Genomic DNA, 19,187 nt, shown 5'->3' on the forward strand with positions numbered 1-19,187 from the left:
CAGTAATCCAGTCAACATTGGTACAGAGATGGAGTCAGCAGGGAAAGCTAAGTTGCTCCTTCCAAGACAATGGAACACGGGAAGGAGAAGCAACTGGAGTCACTCTGGCAGGCGAGGCTGATGCAGGCTTGGGGACATGAGGAGTCTTGACGTCAAGCTCAACCTCGATGTCGAGATCATGCAAGGATGACACTTCTTGACACTCCTTGAATGTTGATCCCGATGTAGTCAAAGGGAACTCGAGCATAGCATAAAAATCTGGCATCTGTATGTCCCTCGATATCCCATGCCGAAAGCTGGAGATGACAATGTTGACGGACGAAGGTAACAATCCATTGATGTCAAGGAAGTCAACAAGGAAGTAAATGGATGTATGGTGGAGACCAGTGTTGTGTGAGGTGCGGCAGTCAATGATGTCAACCTTGGGATGTGGAGATCGCTCGATGAAGGTGGAAGGGCTGTTGACTCGATGACTACCTCTGGTGAGGACGCAGACGAGCGGATCACTTGAACCACGGAAGTGTCAAAGGTGATGAAGCCAGCAGCCGAGGTGGTAACGGCAGTATCGATGAGAAGTGGCACTCAACATTTGTTGACAAAGATGGAGTAGAAATGGCCGAAGTCATAGGTAGCTTGGCAGACAAATCAGTCGACTTGGATGAGATTGACAATGTCAACAAAGTCAACTGTGGCATTGAAAGAGAAGCCAAAGGTGCTGCAAACGTCTTAGGGCACTCAAGGGCCAAATGAGGACTCCACATGCCTCTACATGCTTTCTTTTTTTATGGTGTTTGAGATGGAACTTTCCCAGGGTTCGGTTTCTTAAAGGAGGCCGATGAGGATGGAAGCTTCAACGTCAAAGCCGAATTTGAGATCAACGATGCTGTTGGCGTCGATGGCATTGGTGTTGCCGGGCAGAGGGCGGTCTCATAGAGCACAGCCTGCAATCAAAGTTCCCAACTCTTCCTGGTCTACTTGAAGAAGTACAGACAGATTTTGCATGTACAGACATTATGGTCCTATCCTAAGCGCAGCAGACACAACTAGTGCTAGTTCAAAGAGGGCAGTGTGCTGTGGCACAGGGTACAATGCTTAAAAATTTTCATCAAGTCCATGAGACCTGAGGTGAATGGAGCCAAAAGTAGCAGGCAAAAAACAGAGTCAAGGGAGTCTGAGGTCAAAGCCAAGAAACACCACCAAAAACCCAAATCCAAATGACAGGCAGAATAGTAAAAAAAACCCAGTCCGAATGTCGGAGTAAACCAACCATCACCAAGACAAAACACCAATTTTGTGTTCCAGGAACCGAGGCGGAAGAGCGAATTCCCAAGGAAGCATACACTATGGTGGACAGAAAGGAACTGAGGAGAGAGGTGCTTTGCTACCAAAAGAGACTGAGGTGCTTTGAAGGGCAAGGCTTCAAAGAGCCTCATGAAGTTGATGAATCCTTCCACGGTGGCTACTGCTCAGGCACAGAGCAAATGTTGGGAAGGATACCAGGCCACCAAAAGAATTTCAGGCTCCTTTGTTCATTTTTGTTCTCTGTTCATGGCACACTATTCTAGATAATGGGGTTAATCCAACTGTAGGGTGTTGTTATGGAAGACTGATGGCAAATGAAACAGTTTGCTTTAGTGCTAGGCAACTGGGCACTAAACAAGTTCAGGCCTTTTATAAAATGTATCACTAAAAGGTACCCACAAAGTGAGATTCTATAAAACAGCACCCGGTGGCAAATACTGGCTCAGTTCCAAAGTGTCTGTGGGTGTGTGGGAGGATCTTCCGCTTATTTGTGGGGAGGAGAAAATGATTTTCACTGATTCTCCCTCCTCTGCTGCAGCTGCTTGAACCTCACTGCAAGCAGCAGTTTTTTAGTGCGTGCAAGGCACAGCAGCAGGAAGGGAAGGAGGTAATGCCTAGTGCACATGCTATGTTCTTTGGACAGAAGACATTTACAATAAATGAAATGGAGAAGTCAAGATAAGAGAAGTTTCACTACATTATGATATGTTTGTAGGCAGAAAACAGATCCAATAAACCCTCAGCTCTTCACCGTTTTATTGTTCTGTTCTGGCATTTGTTTGGATGTTTCTGATCTAGAACCCTGTATGATTTAAACATTCGGTGGAATGTTTTATTGTTCAACAATTTAAATAAATTTCAAGCAGGGGCGTAACGATAGGGGGGCAGGGGGGGCACGTGCCCCAGGCGCCACTTGGCAGGGGGCGCCAAAAAGTGCCCCCGCTAATCGCCTGCCTTTGGCAAAAAAAATTTTTTTTTTGATTTTTTTTGTGTGGTCATTACGGAGATCTCCGGCGGGCGGGAGCTCCCATTGGCTGCCGGAGAACACATGCCCACCATGCTGGTTGTCTCAGCTCCTCCCTCCCTGCTTGCTGCACGCACGAGGAGTGGAGCGGAATACTTGCTTTAGTTGAGAAAACAGCTGCTGCTGGGGACGTTCTGTGACTCTGCCTGCCTGCTGTTTGCCCACCACTGCCCTCTGGCTGCATTTATTCTTCTGTTCTACATTAACAAAGTAAGTTTCATTGCTCAAATCTCTCTCTCCCCCGTGTGTGTTGTGTGTGTGAGAATGTCCCTACTCCCTTGCATAACGTTCTCCTTTTAGCTCTTCTGTGCTTTGCATAGCAGGCTCCCCCCCCCCCCGCCAAACCGAGGGTAGCTGCCTGCAAGTGGAGCCAGTGGCGCTCTCCTGGCTTGCATTGTGTGAGTTTCTGGCTTGCAATGTGTTTCTGGCTTGCATTGTGTTTCTGGCTTGCATTGTGTGAGTCCCGGTGGGATTGCAAAAGGAAACTCATGCATGCAAGCCAGGAGAGCGACTTGTGGCTCCACTTGCATTGCGCGAGTTTCCTTTTGCAATCCCACCTCTGCAAAAGGAAGCTCATGCAATGCAAGTGGAGCCACAAGTCGCTCTCCTGGCTTGCATGCATGAGTTTCCTTTTGCAGAGGTGGGATTGCAAAAGGAAACTAGTAGTACTAGTACACAAGATCTTTGCAGCTCTGCTAATAATTACAACTTCTGGATCATCCCTTAGCATGGGGGTGGGTGGGGTGGCAAATTTAATTTGGAACTCATTAATATGATTTTTGAATAATGTTCAGTCTGTCTGGATTAATACTAGGTTTATTCTTTATAGCAGATTTTTATTAGCAAGATACAGTCTACAACATTTTCAGCCTTGTTCATTTGTGCCTTGTGCATATTGTAGATGTTCTGTCTCCAAAACATAAGTACAGCATCTATATTTTTGAAGGGGGAGAAATCCCATTTAATACAGTGTGAACAAATTGGTCCAAAAAGTAGCAATGGGAAGTTTTTCTTTATGCCCCTGTAGCTTTATTAAGATAGAGTGCACAAATATCACTTGATTAACAGCTGCGATATTAATTTCCCTTTTTGGTTGCTTGACTCACAGCGAGAATCATGTCAAGGCAGTGGAGAACCAATTAAATTGATTTTAATCTTTGTTAGGGAAGATAACATGCCTTTTTCTCTCCTTGTTTAAATAATTAAAGTTTCAGTAGGTATTATTTCTGGCTTTAAAGAAATTGGTATCTTAATGTAATGGAATCCTTCTAATTACATACTTTATAGTTTTTAAAAAGTTAATCATGGTTTTTCATTCAATGTGCATTTTGTTTTACATATTAAACTTATATTTTCCTTTTAGAGAGTCTTAAAAATAAGAGGAAATTGGGAAGGCTTTTTTAAAACAAAGAAAAATCTCACCCCTACTTATTCATGATCTTTTTGATTTGCCTGTGTTTTTATTTCAAGCAAGTCAGATGTATATTGGGGGGTATTTATTTATGTGTATTTATTTCAAGCAAGTCAGATGTAATTGCAAATAGCATGCAGAAGATCCCAGGTTCAATCCCTACCTCCAGGTAGGGCTGGGAGAAACTCCTGCCTGAAACCTTGGAGAGCTGCTGCCAGTCAGTGTGGGCAATAGTGAGCTAGGTGGACCAATATCTGACTCTGTAGACAGCTTCCTATGTAATCAAACCATAACTTGCCCTTACGTTCAATCCAATTGGATGCATTCACATTCACAGCTTACATCCAATAAACTGCTGAGTAAGCCCTCCAAACTAGGATCACACAGTGTGGTTTGCAATTCTGGTATATGAAGGGCCCAAACCTCAGTTTTGCTGTTCAGGTGCATAAGCAAACGGTGATTTAATTAAACCAGGAGGTTATTTATTAAGACTGTGTATGAGAGGGAAGCAGAAAGAGGAGGAGATCATGGCTCAAATAATGGTGGCTGAATGTGGCCATTGAGTTTCCCAGGAATACAACCAACGTAAAGTGTGCTACAAATAGACATTATTATAGAATTAATAAACATAGAATATCTATGATAGACTAGAATATATGTCTATTATAATTTAAGTCTCTATTATAATATAAGCATAAATCTTGAATAGACTAGAATATCTATGATGGAAAAGACTAGAATACCTGTCTTGTCTTTTCCATTTTGGGACACAAAACCTATTACTATGTTTAAAAGCATTTATTTTCTGGCCATGAGGACTCCAAACCCAGGCTGTTGGTATGCAAGACATTTCTTTAAAATATATATTTCTAAAGAGCCTTGTAGCCTCATGTTTCCTTTTTCCTGTCCCAGTATATTGCATGGATGAAGCCCACAACCCACATTTGACTATGGCTGTGACACATTTCCATATTTCCGGGGGCGGCCGGGTGGGGGGAGCGCGGCGGGGGGGGGGCGCAATTTCAGTGCTTGCCCCGGGCGCCGTTTTCCCTAGTTACGCCTCTGATTTCAAGCCATCTTCAGTATCAAATAGCAGAAAATTAACTAGAGTAAATAAGGATGGAGATATTGGCATAACCTTTGAGCCATGCTATTTAATCTTTGAGATGAACTCTAGCCAGTTGTTTAATTTATGGATAACACATTACATTCCAAGTTTTAATTATTTCTTCCATTCATATACCAATTATCCACTTCCGTGAAAGCTTTTTAATATAAACCAAGCAGAATGTCAGGGATCATTATTACACCAAACATTATTTTTCTTGATAAGTTATCAGCTAAATCTTATTTTCATATTTTATTTCAAAATTAATTATAAAAACAGGTTGCTCACCTGTAACTGATGCTCTGGAAGAGATCCATTGACATCTATAAGTATGGGATTCTGCGCCTGTGCAGAGACCACGCAGCAGCCATGCCTCAGCTTGTCGAGGTGTCCAAGCTCCGCCCCCACGCCAGCAGTGTGCTATTTAAGGGCGGGCTTGGCACCTTGTCTCTCAGTTCTTGGACGACTGCTGTGAAGAACAACCATCCAGGTACGAAGGTGAGTTAAATGATGTAGAAGAGAGTAGGATACAGCTGTGGCCAAGAGCCTGCATACAAGTACGCACATAGCAGAGCACCACTGCAGAGTGGTTCAGGAGGGTCTTATGGATGTCGACGGATCTCTTCCAGATCATCAGTTACAGGTGAGCAACCTGTTTATCTGCATCGAGATCTGTCAAGATCCATAAGTATGGGTGTTTAGCAAGCTCCCCCAAGGAGGAGGGTGCAGCAGTTCTCATTGTAACACCCTTTGAAGTACACTTCTCCCAAAGTTAGCCTCTGCAGCAGAGCGTACATCTATGGCGTAATGCTTGACAAAAGGAATCTCTGTGGACCATGTAGCTGCCTTGCAGATGTCCGTAAAATATATTCCTGAAAGGTGTGCAGCCGATGAAGCATACGGCCAAGTGGAATGGGCCCTGATCACTTCTGGGGGAGCTTTGCCCTGCAAGCTGTAGGCGAGCTTGATGAGTTTGACCAGCCAGGATGATAATCTTTGTCTTGTAATGCATGCACCTTTAGACTTGCCCTTATAAGCCACAAATAGGCACTCAGATGCGTGAAAAACCTTTGTGAATGAGAGATAGAACAGGAGGGCCCTGCGCACATCCAGGGAATGCATAGAGCGCTCCAATGAGGTGGTCGGGTTCCAAAAGAATGTGGGAAGGACAATGTCCTGGTTCTTTCTTTCTTTCTTATTAATTAATTATTTGTTAGATTTACATACCAGATGAAAGTTGGAGACCACCTTAGGCAAAACATCAGGATCCATGCACATCAGGACTTTGTCCAGAAAAAACCTAGTATATGGAGCATCTATTCTCAGAGCTGCAAGCTTGCTCACACGTCTCGCTGTAGTTATTGCCACCAAAAAGGATGTCTTCAAGGAAATGAGCTTCAAAGAAGCAGTAACTATAGGCTCAAAAGGGGCCCGAGTAAGAGATGAAAGCACCAGGGATATACTCCAGAGGTCGACCAGGGCCCGAATTGGTGGATAGACATTAGAGAGTCCTTTTTAAAAAGCCTTGCTTTGTGGATGCGAAAACAAAGTCTTTCTATCTGATCCAGGATGTCTTGAGGAGAGGGCTGCTAAATGAACTTTCAAAGAGACATTTGCCAAGCCTTGCAACTTCAAGGTAGTCAGGTAAAGCAGAACATTCCTCACAGATGCCCTGCAGGGCAGAAACCCATGAGCTTTAGTATATGCCTTGAATTTGAGCCACTTGCTCATGTAGTTACGCCTGGTTGATGGCTTACGTTAATTGAGTAGGATGCAGTCTAGGGTCCGATTTGCTAGGTGGTGAGACGGAGAGTTCGTACATCTGGGTGGAAGATGATCCCGTCATCCTGGGACAAGAGGTCCGGTTCCCGAAGAAGATGACAGTAACAATTCTACGACAGTTTGAGTACTTGAGGAAACCATGGCTGTTTGGGCCACCATGGAGTCACCAAAATGCCTGACGTTGATGAAGCTAGGAGCTGGGCAACCACCCTTCTGATTATAGGTTGTGGAGGAAACATGTAGGATATTTGCCAGGACCAGTCCAGCTGGAACGCATCCCCCAAGGAACGAGGATCGTGACCTGCTCTCGAGCAGTAGCGGACACACTTTGTGTTCGAGGAGGTAGCGAAGAGATCTATGGTGGGGCTAATCCAACAGTCAAAGAGAGGAGCTATGTATTCCATCTTGAGTTTGTGGTGACGTTCTTGTTGGAAAACTCGGCTGAGATCGTCGGCCAGGACATTCTCCAGGCCCTTGATATGGATCACCACTGGGGTGACATGATGCAGGATACACCAATGCCACAGTTGTACACCTAGGGCACGCAAACTTTGAGACACAGGCCCGCCCTGACGGTTGATGTATGCCTGGGCTGCCGTGTTGTCTAGCTGTATTTGCACGATTCTGCCTTGAACCATGGGCAGAAAAGACTGCAGGGCCTGGAACACAGCCAGCAGTTCCAGAAAATTGATATATAGTTGGGACTGTGCACGGGACCACTTCCCTTGCGCTTGATGACCGTTGCAGTGAGCACCCCATCCCATCAGGGATGCATTGGTCGTCAGCCACATCGTGGGAGAAGGAACCTCGAAAGGGACGCCGCATAGCAGGTTTTCTAGACTTGTCCACCGAGACAGGGATTTCAGAATTTGTGAGGGCAGAACTAGATGCTTCCTTTGGCTGTCCCTGTTGGGACGGAAAACAGAAAGAAACCACAACTGTAGCTTCCGCATCTTTAGACGAGCATAGGGCATTAATGCATAGCATGAGGCCATTAAGCCAAAGAGACGTTGGATCTGTTGAGCTGGCTGCTCTGGTTGTAGTTGGAAGCAGCATACCAGGTCCTGGATACACTTTAACCTGTCTTCCAGCAAGTATGCCCTTTGTGCCACCATGTCCAATACTGCTGCTATGTAGGTGGTAGTTCGAAATGGCTCCAGGTGAGACTTTTTCCAATTCACCTGGATCCCCGGGTCCTGGAGAAGGAATAACACATAAGTTAATCTGAGAAAGTAACACTTCTACGCTTTTTGACGTAGATGGGCAATAACGACTGCCATACATTTGGTAAAGACCCAGGGAGCAGTGCACAGTCCGAAGGGTAAGACGTTGTATTGGTACAATTGGTGCCCGACTGTAAATCGGAGGTACTGTCTGTGGTGTTCCCTGATGCCAATATGAAAATATGCATCTTTTAGATCCAGCATCACAAGCCATTGTTCTCTTTGAAGCAGTGGGAGTATCTCTTGCAACACCATCATCCGGAATTTTCATACCCTGATCAACTTGTTCAGTTAGTGGAGGTCCATGATGGGTCTGACCCCGCCATCCCATTTCGGAACTTGAAAGTAGAGGGAGTAAAACCCCTCCCATCTCTGCACCCACGGCATCTGGGTGATTGCACCCTTCTCCAAATGTTCCACCACCGCATCTTGCAGGACTTTTGATGGCGGAGTGAACCTCATTCCCAAAAAATGTAGAGTCATTTTGAATTCTATTGCGTACCCCGATGATATGATTTTTAGGACCCCAAGGTCTGATGTTATATGGTGCCATTCAGGGGCATGGCTCACCAGCTTGATGGAGCCGCTTGGCGTCGATGTTTCCTTGGTGTAATTCACTATCCCAGATGTTAAGGCCCCTGTAGGCAGGAAGGAGGGGCAGAGTAGTGTCTGTGGGGGATCCTGAATCTCAAAGGCGCTTTTGAGACACAGGCTGTTTCGTACGCTGAGATTGTGTGTATTTAGCCTTGCCTTGGAAAGATTGTTTATTATATGAAAAATACTGCCTCTTGAAATCGCGGTGATCTTGCTGCCGCTAGGGAGGGTGCTGCCTGCTAGGGTAGGAACGATACTTGGAGGTGTAAGATGAGGTTGAGGCCTGTGACATGAATGTTCTGGCGGTAAACTTAGGCTTCTTCAGTTGTTCCATGGTCGCATCAGTGGATTCACTAAAGAGTCCAGTGCCATCAAAAGCTAGACCTTCAATTTTTTCTTTCATATCGGTTTGAAGATTGGGTGATCGAAGCCAAGCGTGCCTGTATAACATGACCGCAGACGTCAAGGAGTGAGACTCCGATTCTGCTAGGTGCTTCGCAATGCTCAAATGTTGTCTCGTCAGTTCAGCAGAGAGTTCCAGAATTTGCTGGTACCTCTTTTTGAAATCTTCCGGTGACAGGGTATCCAAGTCACCTTGCAGGGTCTCCCAAATACTATGACTGTACTTGGCCGTACAGGCAGCATAGCTTGCCATTGTGGAACCAGAGCAGAAGCCACATTTGGTTCGATGGTGGAAGGGAGTAAACCCTTGAACGTCGAAGTTGAAGGAGTACTCGATGTTGAGTCCAATATCGATAGCAAAGTCTTTGCGGCCGAGAGTTGCTGTGGCATTAGTATCTGTCTCATTCTCCTCGTCATTGAAGGTCGGCATTGGTGATTGACATCGAGGGGACACTCTGGTCGGCATGGAGACCACCGGCATATGTAAGGCTGACACAGGAGGCACCGCACCACGGCCACTCGGTGTCGACGGAGCCGAAGACGCAACTGCGGTCCTGGCTGGGGACAGAGAGCAAGGTCTGGAGATGAAGACCAACAGCATCGACAGGCCAGCAGATTGAAGATGTTGAACAGCTGTTGACGCCGAAGCATTGAGTGCTGGCACCAGCGTCAAAGAATGGCACAGTGTCAAAGGAGAACAGCGAGCAGATGAAGGGAACAGAGTATGTGTTAAGTCTACTGTCTTCTGGCACTTACTAGGGGGAGATGACGTGGTTGAAGGAGAGTGGCGTGTTTTTGTTTTACCATCCTCGTGAGAACAATACTTGTTCGACGATGAAGTCGATCGCATCGGAGATGCTGAGGCTGAGCTCGAGGATCTCAACGTCGAGGTCGGCATTGTGGCTCCCTGTCGAGGTCTCAACACCGAAGCCGACAAGTACAAGGTCGGACAACTTGGAGTCAAAGTTGACTTAGTGGACTTCGACTGATGGGAAGTTGATGTTGAAGGTGGAGCCGAAAACTATTTCAGAGGCGTTTCCGATGTCAAGACCAATAGGTGTGGTTCATCCAGCGTTGAAGGACTTAAGACCTCATCATAGATGGTAGCCCACAAACGAAGTGCTCGATTCTTCCACATTTGTTTGGAAAAAGACAAACAAATCTTGCAGGTTGAGACATTGTGCTCTTTGCCCAAACACAGCAAGGACAAATCATGCAAATCCTTCGAGGGGAGTTTTGCTTTACAGCCCTTGCATCGTTTGAAGGTTTTTTTTCTCCTCAGACATTACGGGGATGCGCTTACGGGTGGTCGGGTCCGTTCCTTAAGACATATTGCCAGGGAAGTCCGTCAGCCAAACTGAGTCCAATCACAGATCGTCAGCCAGACAAAAGGGTCATACACTAAATTTCAGACCGAAAAACAATTTTTAGAAGTAGAATTCACAGAGGAACTTGACCAACAGGAGGCGGCAGACCGGAGACAGAATGTGATGGCGGTCAGAAAAGAACTGAGGCGCCCAGCCTGCCCTTAAAAGGCACCCAGCCCACCCTTAAATAGCACGCTGCTGGCGTGGGGGCGGGGATTGGACGCCTCAGCAAGCTGAGGCATGGCTACCATGTGGTCTCTACGCAGGCGCAGAACCCCATACTTATGGATCTCGACTGATCTCAATCCAGATCACCCTAATAACTGATACAGTTTTTCTTTTAGTACATTTACATTTTAAAGGTTTATTTGAGGGACTTCATTATAAAGGTCAAAATGAATTTTTATCCTGTGGTAGATGTATTAATTCATTTTAGCGAATCAAGAAAAACAGGTTGCTCACCTGTAACTGATGATCTGGTAGAGATCCGTCGACATCCATAAGAATGGGCTCTGTGCCTGTGCAGGAGACCATGCGGTAGCCATGCCGCACCTTGTCGAGGCGTCCAAGCCACGCTCCCCATGTGGGAGCGTGCTATTTAAGGGGCGGCTGGATGTCGCATTCCTCAGTTCTTGGACGACCACAGAGGAGGACGGCCATCCAGTCGAACAGGTGAGTTTGCAGGTTGACATGGTGAATCATGAGCGACAGCGAGCACACACGTATGCACATAGCAGAGCACTACTGTAGAGAGGTGGATCGGGAGGGTCTTATGGATGTCGACAGATCTCTACCAGATCATCAATTACAAGTGAGCAACCTGTTTATCTGCATCGAGATCCGTCGAGATCCATAAGAATGGGCAATTAGCAAACTCCTTGAGGAGGAGGGTGCAGGAGTGCTCATTGCAGTACCCCTTTTAATACACTTCTCCCAAAGCTCGCCTCTGCAGCAGAGCGCACATCTATGGCAAAGTGTTTAATGAAAGGCATCTCTGAGGACCATGTTGCTGCTTTACAGATGTCCAGGAAGGAGATCCCCTAGAGGTGTGCCGCAGACGAAGCATAGGCCCGAGTGGAGTGGGCCTTGATAGGGGCTGGCGGGGACTTGTTCTTGAGCTCATGGGTAAGTATGATCAGTTCAACAAGCCACCTTGACAGACGCTGTCTGGAGATACAAGAACCCTTGGTAGAGCCCTTGTAGGCTACAAAAAGACGTGACCTAGTTCTAAACCCTTTAGTACGGTCTAGGTAGTATAGGAGTGAACAACATACATCCAGGGAGTGCATGGCACGCTCTAAGTTAGTCGACGGTTCCCTGAAAAAGGTTGGGAGGACAATGTCCTGGTTCAAGTGGAATTCAGAAACAACCTTGGGCAAGAAAGATGGGTCCAAACGCATGAAGACCTTATCTGCATAGAATCTGGTGTAGGGCGAGTCTATCCTCAGTGGTGTGAGATCACTTACCCATCTTGCTGTGGTGATAGCCAAGAGGAAGGCTGCCTTCAGGGAAACCAGGAGCAAGGATGACGAGGCCATGGGTTCGAAAGGGGCTTGCGTTAAAGATGACAGCACTAACGATAGGCTCCAGGGTTCTATAGGGGCCTTAATGGGTGGGAAGACGTTAGTAAGGCCCTTTATAAAAGCTTTACACAGTGGGTGTGAAAACAATGAACTGCCCAGACACCCCACATGTTCCGAGGAGAGAGCGGCCAAGTGGACTTTCAAAGAAACGTTGGCTAAGCCTTGAGACTTCAGCCTGGCCAAATATAGAAGCACATCCCGGACAGAAGCAGTCCTGGGGGGAAAACCCTGGGTCTTGGCATATGCCTTAAACCGAAGCCACTTCCCAAGATTATTTCATCTGGTGGAAGGCTTCCGTTGGTTCAGTAGGATTTTGTCTAGAAACATATTTGCCAGGTGGTCAGATGGAGCGTGCTGCCGTCCAGGTGTAGGACAAGTCTGTCGTCTCAGGAGAGAAGGTCCGGCACTTTTGGTAGATGGTGGTAGCAGTTCCCCGACAGTCTGTGTACTTGAGGAAATCAGGGTTGTCTTGGCCACCATGGCGTTACAAGAATGCCGGAGGTCCGTTCGGAGAGGAGACGAGCCACCACCCTGGCAATGGCTGCGGTGGGAACATGTTCGGTGTTTCACTCGACCAGCCCAGCTGGAAGGCATCCCCCAAGGACAGGGGATCGTGCCACGCTCTGGAGCAGATATGGTCACACTTTGTATTCTTCGAAGTTGCGAACAGATCTATTGTTGGCTGCATCCAGCAACGAAACAAGGGGACTATGTAGTGTGAGTCGAGTTCCCATTCGTGGTGTTAGTCCTTGGGAAAAACACAGCTCAACTCGTCCGTCAACACATTCTCTAGGCCCTTGATGTGAACCGCCACCAGAGATACATGGTGCCTGATGCACCAATGCCATAGTTGAACACTGAGAGCGCATAAGGTCGGAGACACCGTCCCTCCTTGACGGTTGATATAGGCTTGAGCTGTTGTGTTGTCGAGGTGTATTTGCACAACCTTGCCCTGTACAAGAGGTAGAAACGCTCGAAGCGCTTGGAAAACTGCAAGGAGCTCTAGGAAGTTGATGTGTAGACAAGCCTGTTGCTCCGTCCATAGGCCCTGAATCTTGCAGCCCTCGCAGTGGGCTCCCCAGCCCTGCAGGGAGACATCTGTTGTGACCCAGACAGATGGTAATGGAGCTTGGAAGGGTACACCCTCTAGCAGATTCTGGCGGTTCGACCACCATGACAGTGATCTCAGAATCTGCAGTGGAAGAAGCAGGCACCTGTGTTGGCTGTCCACAGCTGGGCTGAACACTGACAGAAACCACAAATGAAGCTTTTGCATCTTCAGACATGCATAGTGAATTACCGCGCTGCAGGATGCCATGAGGCCCAGAAGTCTTTGGATAGGCTGAGCCGGCTGCATTGGGTGAGCTTGAAAGCTGGTGACAAGGTCCTGAATACAGAGGTAGCGCTCTTCTGGCAAGAATGCTCTTTGGCTCATGGTGTCCAGCATGGCTCCAATGTAGGTGGCCACCGGGACAGGTTCCAGGTGTGACTTCTTCCAGTTTACCTGGATTCCAAGGTCTCGGAGGAGGGCCAGCACATACTGGATCTGCGAAAGTAATTTGCTTTTGTGTTGAGATGTCAGGAGCCAGTCGTACAAGAAGGGGTAAATAGAGACCCCGTGCGTCCGCAAGTGGGCGATCACCACCGCCATGCACTTGGTAAAAACTCTGGGGGCGGTGGACAGGCCGAATGGTAACACATTGTATTGGTATACTTGAGCGCCTACGGTGAATCGCAGGAACTTTCTGTGAGCTGGCCTGATGCTGACATGGAAATAGGCATCTTTTAGATCCAGCGTCGCAAGCCACTTCTCCCCCTGGAGGAGTGGCAGTATTTGATGCAGCGCCATCATCCAGAATTTCCTGACATGTATAAATTTGTTCAGGATGCGCAAGACCATAATGGGATGCATTCCCCTGTCCTGTTTTGGAATTTGGAAGTAGCGGGAGTAAAATCCCTCCCACCTGGCCGTCCATGGCACCAGAGTGATGGCATTCTTCTCCAACAGTTCCTCCTGAAGAGTGACAGATGGAGGGGTGAGTCTCATCCTTGTGAACCGTGGTATTTGTTTGAATTCTATGGCATAGCCAGAAGATATTATCTTCAGAACCCAACGGTCTGATGTTATGTGGTGCCATGCGGGGGCATGGCTTGCCAATCTGATGGTGGGAGACGGCGATATCGGAATGATGGTGGGTTCCGTTGCTAGAGATGTCGAGGCCCCCGCAGGCAGGAATGAGGGAATCGGTGGTGCCGATGGACGGACATGGTTCTCAAAGATGCTTCTGAGCATCCGATGACTTGGTGGAATGAGATTGTGTCTTCTTCCCCTTGTTTGGGAAAGTACACTTATGGTACGGGTTGTACTGTCGTCTGTAATTGCGGTGATCTTGCTTGCGGTATTGTGGCTGCTGCTTTGAGTATAAAGCGTGATACCTTGGTGTGTAGGATGACGTCGAAGGCTGTGCTGTGAAGGTCTTCACAGTGAATTTTGATTTTTTCATCTGCTCCATGGTACTGTCAGTGGTGTCGCTGAACAGACCAGAACTGTCAAATGGCAGGCCTTCAATCTTGTCCTTCATGCCTGCTTGGAGATTGGTTGAATGTAACCAAGCATGTCTGCGTAGAGTTACAGCCTCCGTCAGAGAACGGGATTCTGATTCAGCCAAATGCTTGGATATGCTCAGCTGTTGTCTAGTTAAGTCTGCTGAACGCTCAAGAGTTTATTGGAACTTCCACCTGAAGTCCTCTGGGGCCAATGAGTCTAACTCCAAGTGTAGAGTTTCCCAGATGCTATGAGCATACTTGGCCGTACATGCATCATAATTAGCTACCTTGATAGATAGACAAGAGGTAGAATAGAACTTGCGACCCAAGAGGTCCAACTTTTGGCCTTCTTGTTCAGGTGGTACTACATGTTGTTTCCCAGCCTTTGAAGCAGTTGCACAGTCAATTACTAAGGAATTGGGCGCTGGGTGCTTCAAGAGATACGTATTATCTTTGTCTTGTATCCTGTACAAACTCTCCAGGTGCTTTGAAGTGGGGGTCGAGGTGTGAAGAACCTCCCAAGCACATTTGGCTTCCCTGGTAATCACAGGGAGCATGGGCAGGGTCATTGGAGCTGTGGCCTGTGTCTTTAGCATGAAGTTGTAGACTGGGTCATTAATGGTTTGTAATTCTGACCTCAAATCCAGTCCTAATGCTTCCGACATGGCACAAACATGTTGGTGGTATGTCTTCATCTCTTCATTTGGCGAGACGTAGGTTGTCAGGGCTACGTCTGTTGGGAGATCCACCAAGGTATCCTCCACCTCCGGGTCCAACTCAAAATCGGAGGAGCCATAGTGTTCAGAGACTGAACTACCTGGAGACGATGGGACAGTTGTCTGTGTATGTGCAGTAGACAACTCTGTCGTGGACAGAGGTGTTGTCTGGGTGGCAACTGAGCGCAAAGCTGAGCTTGCAGTTTGCACCGCCTTCTGTTCCGCAGGCCACGGAGCCGTCTGGGATGCCGTGGTAGTCGTTGGCCGCAATGGAGGAACTGAACTAGTGGAAGGGACATATGATTTCCATGGCTGTTGATAAGGTGCACCTGGAGAACAGACTCCTAGATTGGGGGCCGAATCTTCAGCCACTGCAGATGTCGCATGTGCATACCCACACGTGTGCCACGGCAGGAGACTACGCAGGTGCTCGGCTGAGAGTGGTACGGACTGTGCACGTACTTCAGTAGAAGTCTCATCACTTGTGGGCAAGAACCCCTTGAAGGTGGATGTTGATGGAGTACTTGAAGAGGAGTCCAAAATAGACAAAAAGTGGTTGCCGGGTCGAGTCTGGGTTCGACCTCCGAAGGCAAATCCACATCATCTTCAGCCTTGAAAACTGGAATGGGTGCTTGAAGACGCGGAGTCACCGGCTTCGACATCAACACTATTGGTGTATGGAGAGTCGATGCTGGAGGAGCCGGGAGCCAGGTCGCTGGTGTCAATGGCGGGGATGAGGATATCCGGATCGAAGCAGGAGAAAGTGATCTGGCTCTCATCGATGTTGAACAGTTTGACTGACATCGAGGGAACACGCCCAACATCAAAGGTATTGGCGATCGACATCGAGGGGATGTGCTCGATGTCAAAAGCATTGAAGGATCTTACAAATCGGCAGGGGACAGTGTGCGGTCTCTTGTCAAGTTGATCAGACGCTGACGCTTCTCAGGCAGTGTCGACGGATCATCGATGCTAGGGCGTTTTTTCTGTACGAGGCGGTCCTTGGAGTGACATTTATCGCAATCGCCGTCCGACATCGATGCTCTAGATGTCGTAGAGGTATGACAGGAGGCGGACCCCGACCTCGATGTCAAGGATTTTAGACAACTCGACGTCGACGGTTTGTCCAATGTCAACGGTTTGTCCGATGTCGACGTCGACAGTTTTTGGGCCGAAGCCGCGGACTTCGAGGCTTTTGATGCCGATCCGGTACATGTCGACGTTGATGCACTCGGCATTGATGACAGCGCTGAGGTGAATTTCGGAGGTGATTTTTGCAGTGTGCCTGGAGTCGAAGGACTCAGCACGTCATCATAAATCGCTGCTCGCAATCTCAAGGCCCTGTTTTTGCAAGTTTGCTTAGAGAACGAGAGGCATATTTTGCACGTTGATACGTTGTGCTCCTCTGCCAAGCAAATGAGGCACAAATTGTGCAAATCCTTCGAGGGGAGTTTCGCTTTACAGCCCTCACACCTCTTGAAGGTCTTTTTCTCCTCAGACATTTTTGTAGGGATAGTCAAGTCTGTTCCAAAGTCAAAAATGCCAAACTTTCACCTCAGCCAGTCCAACAGTCAAACACAAGAATTCCCGTCAGCCAGTCCATATCATACACAATGCAATATCCATCAGCCAGAAGAAGAAGGTCAGACACGAAGGTTCTAACAGAGAATAATTTTTTTAAAAAAACCAGATCGAACTCACGAGGAACTTTCCGATGAAGGAGCGGCAGACTGAGGTCCAAACGCTGAGGCGGTCAGAAAAGAACTGAGGAACACGACATCCAGCCACCCCTTAAATAGCACGCTCACCCGTGGGGGGCGTGGCTTGAACGTCTCGACAAGCTGCAGCATGGCTACCGCATGGTCTCCTGCGCAGGCACAGAGCCCATTCTTATGGCTCTCGACGGATCTCGATCCAGATTTTGCAGTATCATTTTTTTAAAAAAGTAATGCAGTGTGAAATGCAATTTAAGAAAAAATAGTCTGCTAATGGTGCACTGGGGAAATGACTTGACTAGCAAGCCAGAGGTTCCAGGTTCAAATCCCCGCTGGTATGTTTCCCAGACTATCGGAAATATCGATATTGGGCAGCAGCGATATAGGAAGATGCTGAAAGGCATGATACTGTGCAGGAGATGGCAATGGTAAACCCCTCCTGTATTCTCCCAAAGACAACCACAGGGCTCTTGTGGTTGCCAGGAGTTGACACCAACTTAATGGCACATTTTACCATTAGGTGTAATTAGTCTATATCTTAAACTAACAAAGCATTCTAGTTTCTAAAACTAAAACAGAATGAATATAAAGATGAGAAGAATATTATAGCTCTATGTAGCAAGCCTAAATATAAAAGAACATATGAATATGCCCTGTATCAGGAGATTTTCCAAACGGAGGGGCTTCACTGCAGGAGGAAGTGGTGCAAGTTAGGATGAGTTAGGACAAGAGTATATAAAGCATGCATAAGTGTGTATAAGCATAAAGGAGTAAATCCGGGCCATTTCACTTTACTGCTTTTTACTGTGGTTAAATATGGTTCCTTAGGTTTTCCCCAACCTTGGCTTGTTCACATAACAGGCTTCCCCCTGATCCAACCTGCCAATTTCCAACCTTCAATATGGTTGTAAAAGAGGTGGGATGCAGTCTCCTGCTTCCTATTGGTGCATTCACCTGTGCCCAGGTAGCCAAGTAAGTAGTACATGTGTCTGCATGCGTGCTGTCTGGTTATTTTTTTGAATGTTGATTAAAAAAAATTTTTTATGGTGCCTTTGCACAAGAATATCTGCACAAGAATGTTACATTTTCCATCTACTGTCATTGATCGCAGCACTAAATCCAAAACAACTTTCATGCTCTTACTGGGTGGGGGTCGAAAGCCCCAATACCTGATTTTGCACATGTGCAGTTCTCAGGGTCCTCTCTTATATATATGTTGGTGCTCTTGTGCAAGAGCACCAGCATGCTAGCTTATTGGGATGCTCAAGCTACAGTACTTCTTGGACCATTAAACAAAAGAGATTTCATTATATGATTGCTATGAATTCACAAATGAAAACATAATTGATTAAGTTATAGATATGTGTCAGGATATTCTTTTGTGATGCACAATAAAAGCAACTAGCCGATCCCTCACAGAGCATCTGTGCACTCTTTGGGGCCGGCGGTTACCTCTTCCCCCCCACCTTCTGCCCCAGTCTCCACTTTCAGGCTCAGCCGCCTCTCCTCCACACCACCACTTCTGCCCCCTCCCCCCCGGGCCTTGCCTCCGTGGCTGGGCTGGGCCCGCCGCTGCCTCTGGCTTCTGTGGCCAGGCCTGCCGCTGCCACGGCGACCAATCCTTCTGGGTGCACCTAAGCCAATCAGGCCCATCCGCCGCCCAGCCAATCAGCTAGGCACTGGGATGCACATTCCAAGGCACACCCAGGAGAAATATATAGAGAGATGGCAGGGATCGTCACTTGTACAAACTATGGTGGGACTCAAGAGCCTAGTATGCTTCTATCTATGTGCAGGAAGGGTCACCTCCAGCTACACATAGTTGTTGTGAACCTCCCAGAGAACAATTTGTGTTATAGAGTTGTTAACAAAGTTTTAGAAAAAATATTAACCACAACCCTCTGGAGCAGCTGTTCATAGTGTGAAGTTCCTTTTGGGAGGGGTCCTTAATCCTTTCTCCACTTGTATGTATGCTCCAGAGCATTCCTCTGAGCATCTTTTCCCCTAAAGGATTTCAAACATATGCTTTGCCATTATGAACATACATTAGGAACTTCAGTGGGAGGGGCAAAAAAACTCACTTGGGGTGTGGAAGATTTGGAGCAAGGCAACAACAGGCATGGAAATAGTGGGGAAACAATGTGCAATGGAATTTTTAAAACACCTCCCCTTCATTTTTCGCTTCCAATCAACCCATCCTAAATGACTTTTTAAGAAGGAAAAAAGGGGGCATCAGACTAAGGTAGATTTGAGTGCATTGTGCAGTTTGCCACTGCACAAATGTACTGGCTGGTACACAGGAGAGGGGAAGAGAACCTGAGCTAGGCACATAACCTCACTGTTTTCATAAAGTATAACTCTATGGCTAGACAACTGCATGGAGTACAGGTTCTTCCTCCAGAAATAGAACCTA

The 19,187-nt window shown here is 47.3% G+C and overlaps 1 protein-coding gene across 15 annotated transcripts in view; it reads right to left on the reverse strand.

The window, feature by feature from the left end:
• Positions 1 to 19,187, reverse strand: part of PLEKHA7 (pleckstrin homology domain containing A7) — a 279,805-nt gene that overhangs the window by 40,838 nt on the left and 219,780 nt on the right. The window lies entirely within an intron of this gene.

Source organism: Hemicordylus capensis, chromosome 1, assembly GCF_027244095.1.
Source record: "Hemicordylus capensis ecotype Gifberg chromosome 1, rHemCap1.1.pri, whole genome shotgun sequence".
In the NCBI taxonomy this organism is placed as follows: Eukaryota; Metazoa; Chordata; class Lepidosauria; order Squamata; family Cordylidae; genus Hemicordylus; species Hemicordylus capensis.